This window comes from Phyllopteryx taeniolatus, chromosome 16 (assembly GCF_024500385.1).
Source record: "Phyllopteryx taeniolatus isolate TA_2022b chromosome 16, UOR_Ptae_1.2, whole genome shotgun sequence".
Classification (NCBI taxonomy): Eukaryota; Metazoa; Chordata; class Actinopteri; order Syngnathiformes; family Syngnathidae; genus Phyllopteryx; species Phyllopteryx taeniolatus.
In genome coordinates this window covers 340,482-345,286 of record NC_084517.1, presented here as the reverse complement: position 1 = coordinate 345,286, position 4,805 = coordinate 340,482, and positions in this window count along the sequence as shown.

Here is a 4,805-nt window from a genome sequence, read left to right as displayed (position 1 = left end):
TCCGTATATCCGGCAGTAAGTCGGACTCGTTTCCGGTGAGGGTTGGACTCCGCCAAGGCTGCCCTTTGTCACCGATTCTGTTCATAACTTTTATGGACAGAATTTCAAGGCACAGCCGAGGCATAGAGGGTGTCCGGTTTGGTGCCTGTGGCGACCCCGAAAGGAAAAGAAGAAGATCATCTACGGTCCATATCATCATCAAAAGGTTCAGAGAATCTGGAGAAATCACTGCATGTCAGCGGCAATGTCGAAAACCAACATTAAATGCCCGTGACCTTCGATCCGTCAGGCGGCACTGCATCAAAAACCGACATCAATGTGTAAAGGATATCACCACATGGGCTCAGGAACACTTCAGAAATCCAATGTCAGTAAATACAGTTCGGCGCTACATCCGTAAGTGCAACTTAAAACTGTACTATGCAAAGCAAAAGCCATTTATCAACAACACACAGAAACTCCGCCAGCTTCTCTGGCTCATCTCAGATGGACTGATGCAAAGTGGAAAAGTGTTCTGTGGTCCGACAAGTCCACATTTCAAATTGTTTTGGTAAATTGTGGATGTCGTGTCCTCTGGGCCAAAGAGGAAAAGGACTGTTTTGGACGCAAAGTTCAAAAGCCAGCATCTGTGATGGTATGGGGCTATGTTAGTGCCAATGGCATGGGTAACTTACACATCTGTGAAGGCACCATTAATGCTGAAAGGTCCTTACAGGTTTTGGAGAAACATATGCTGCCATCCAAGCAACGTCTTCTTCATGGACGCCGCTGCTTATTTCAGCAAGACAATGCCAAACCACATTCTGCATGTGTTACAACAGCGTGGCTTCATAGTAAAAGAGTACGGATACTAGACTCACCTCCCTGCAGGCCAGACCTGTCTCCCATTGAAAATGTGTGGCGCATTATGAAGCGTAAAATACGACAACGGAGACCCCGGACTGTTGAACAGCTGTACATCAAGCAAGAATGGGAAAGAATTCCACCTACAAAGCTTCAACAATTAGTGTCCTCAGTTCCCAAACGTTTATTGAATGTTGTTAAAAGAAAAGTTGATGTAACACAGTGGTAAAAATGACCCTGTCCCAGCTTTTTTGGAACATGTTGCAGCCATAAAATTTTAAGTTAATGATTATTTGCTAAAAACAAAATTTATCAGTTTTAAGATTAAATATTTTGTCTTTGTAGTGTATTCAATTATACATAGGTTGAACATCATTGCAAATCATTGTATTCTGTTTTTATTTGTTTAACACAACGTCCCAACTTCATTGTAATTGGCGTTGTACATACAACATTTACGCATGAACCTCACTCTCATAGGGCTGAGTGTCAGTTACTGTTTTAACACTTTTTTTGGGAGTTATAAAAATACATGGTATTTACCTTGGGGGTAATCAGAGTCAGTCACGTGAGAGTAGTGTCACCTATGATTGCAGCGATTCTCTCCTCAAACCGGTTGAGGCCCACCGCGTCGGTTCTTCCGACTGTTTTGGCCACATTTTGCCGCTGGGCAGCTGTCCTCCGCTTCACATCCACCTTAATGTCTGACCACTTCTTTTTTAGTTCAGCGTGTGTGCGCTGTTCCGACCCCGCAGCATTGACAGCAGCACGGGCTGTCCTATTCTCTCCTCTTTCACTTGATGTTAACGCCGGAGGACAGCGTGCCAAAGTGGATTTTCTTGCGCACCTCCACTTCATTGAGTAACTTCATATTCAGAAAAAAAAAAATTCTTCATTAACTTGCTCATTTTCCTCTTTTCTGATCATGCAGAGATTGGGATCTCAGGTGCAGGGTTCATTTACCGTATTTTCACGGCCATAGGGTGCACTGTATTAAAAGGCGGAGTCTCAGTTACGGGGTCTATTTCTGTATTTAACACATACATAAGGTGCACCGTATTATTGGGCGCAGGCATGGTAAAGCATACGCTAGTTTAAAACATACGGTAGCATGCATGCACGCTAAAACAATGTTTTTAACAAGGCAGCGGGAGCAAAACTGAGTTCGGTTGTACTTTATTGAAGTATTTAATAATGTACTCACGTTATTTTTGGATCAATCCTCATCCACAAATCCATCAAAGTCCTCATCTTCTGTATCTGAAATGAACAGCTGGGCAAGTTCTCCAACAAACACACCGGGTTCCCTCTCGTCATTGTCAGTCAGTCTCGTTGCCGGGGAGCTGTTCAGCAATGATGCAGGCTTTCGCGAAAGCTCGGACAACAGTCAAAGCAGATACCTTAACCCAAGCATCCACAATCCATTCACATATGGTGGCGTAACTCGCCCGGCGTTGCCTCCCAGTTGCACTCGGTTTTTCACAGCGGCTGTGAGATGGGTGGGCATGGAGTCACAGATCAACAGGGACGGTGACGCATGGAAAAAACCATCCGGTCTCTTTACGTACACCTCACTCAGCCACTCTCTCATTTTCTCCTCATCCATCCAGCCCTTTTGATTGGCCTTAACGATGACTTCAGCTGGAAAGTATTGCTTTCCTGCAAAAAACTCCTACCCCCTTATCTGATTATACTGCAATAAACATCCTTGCTTACCTTCCAAACCAGTTACACTATGAAACTCTATATTATATTATATTACATATAGAATTAAATTAGAATATTATAAAGTATTCTATATTACCTTCAATCCCCCAAATTGATCTTCTGATAATCAGAAGATCAACAACCACTATACCTGCAGCCTATTTCACTACAATACTCAATAAAACCTAATCTAAACACAGCAAATGCAAAAAACTTAAGAACGGGATACAAAGGCGTCAACCAAGGTCTCCACGTCCTCTTTCAGCGGCAGCTGCAGATCTTGGCCGTGGGGGTTCTTCCCTTCAAAGGCCTTGAGAGCAAACCTGAGGAGAAGACTCCTGGGAAAATTAATAAAATACCCCCCACACCGGTCACGCTCCCAGGTGAAATCCGCCATATGGTTGATCTCCTGCTGAGAGAGAGGCTTGATCACAGTGGGGGTTATCATAGAAACCAGTGCACAAGTGCCTGTCCATCCACTCCGTAGCAAGTCCCTCAACAGAACACCACAAATCAAACTTTTTCTTACTCAATCTGGCCGCATCATAATAAACAATAAATAGTGTGAATTTTAAAAACTGTGGATCCGGGTGGCTAATTGATCGGGAAAGTTTGTTATTGGGGCCTAAAGTTATCTTAATCTTATTTTGAAAGATGCAAGGTAGGGACGGGACCATTTCGACACCATAGAGGGGAGCACCTTTTACCTTAGTTAGAGGATAAACGCGGTCCCAGCGCTTGCACTCACCCTTCATTAGTCATTAGTCATCAGCTGGTAGGCACAGGTCAACTTGAACTCAGTAGCAGCAGTATTATTTTCCTGGACAACAGGGTTTACAATCCAATTGAGGTTATTCATCGTAGCACAAACAAGACAGTCCTTTTGATAGATTTTGACTGTGTCCCTACCTTCCATAGTAATTTCCTTAAGCCAAAAATTACCTATATTAATTCCTGCCGGGCGGCACGGTGGCCGACTGGTTAGAGCGTCAGCCTCACAGTTCTGAGGACCCGGGTTCAATCCCCGGCCCCGCCTGTGTGGAGTTTGCATGTTCTCCCCGTGCCTGCGTGGGTTTTCTCCGGGCACTCCGGTTTCCTCCCACATCCCCAAAAAACATGCATGAATTGGAGACTCTAAATTGCCCGTAGGCATGACTGTGAGTGCGAATGGTTGTTTGTTTCTATGTGCCCTGCGATTGGCTGGCAACCAGTTCAGGGTGTACCCCGCCTCCTGCCCGATGACAGCTGGGATAGGCTCCAGCACGCCCGCGACCCTAGCGAGGAGAAGCGGCTCAGAAAATGGATGGATGGATGGATAATTCCTCGTCCCTTTGCCTCCTGTAGCAAATGACTGTTTACCGCCCCCTGGACCAAGTCATTATTCAGGTCATATCCCGTCACTTTAGAGGTTCGAAAAACCACTGGATCTGCATTTTTTGATACTGGTACTTTAGCAAATTTTCTAACAAACTACTAACAGACTCATTAACCAATGGTAGGTGAAATCAAGTAGGAGGTTTGCTCCTTTCTGACCTCTCTCTTCCAACCCCTACCAACGTTTAATACAAATTTTGAAGTAGAATCCTATCTGAGGACTGCATGACCTCATACTCCCATAATGGCAAAAATATTTCTTGCCATAATTTCTCCCACAATCCTATCTAGTGACTCTGCCAACCCCACTGACTAGGGAGATGTCTGACTCTAAGTAAAATTTAACTATCCTTATACTGAAAACTCCTAAATATATGTACTGCATAGCCTTTACCATTTATTGCTGTTCAAGGGCAGGTGACCTGCTTAATACCAATTACCTCAAATGTGTTCCCACCATTTTCCGACGAGCCACTGAGCACCGACCGACTCCGACCTCAGCCACACAGCATCCTTGATGGCTTCTAGTTGTGTCCACTTTGTCCCCCACTGAAACAGACTTTTCATCATATTGTTGGCTGTAACAGAATATGAGAGGGGACACACTGGGTTTTCACTTGTCAAAAAATTCACGCTAACACTACCGAGCCTCCCATAGTCACCTGTTCAGTAAACGGCGTTTCTTGTCATAGCTTCTAAGTTTGGCTTATATCCGCTTACTTTCTAACTTGTTCAACTAAGTTAGTGGAAGATTTTTAAGTCTAACTAACCTTTGTTCTTGTTCTCCATTTTACAGTTGTCCCTGATTTGCAACCTTCCTGACCCCCGTCTCTTACGCTCAGGCGTAAGCTCTGCTTATTGTAAACCTCGCACACACACCA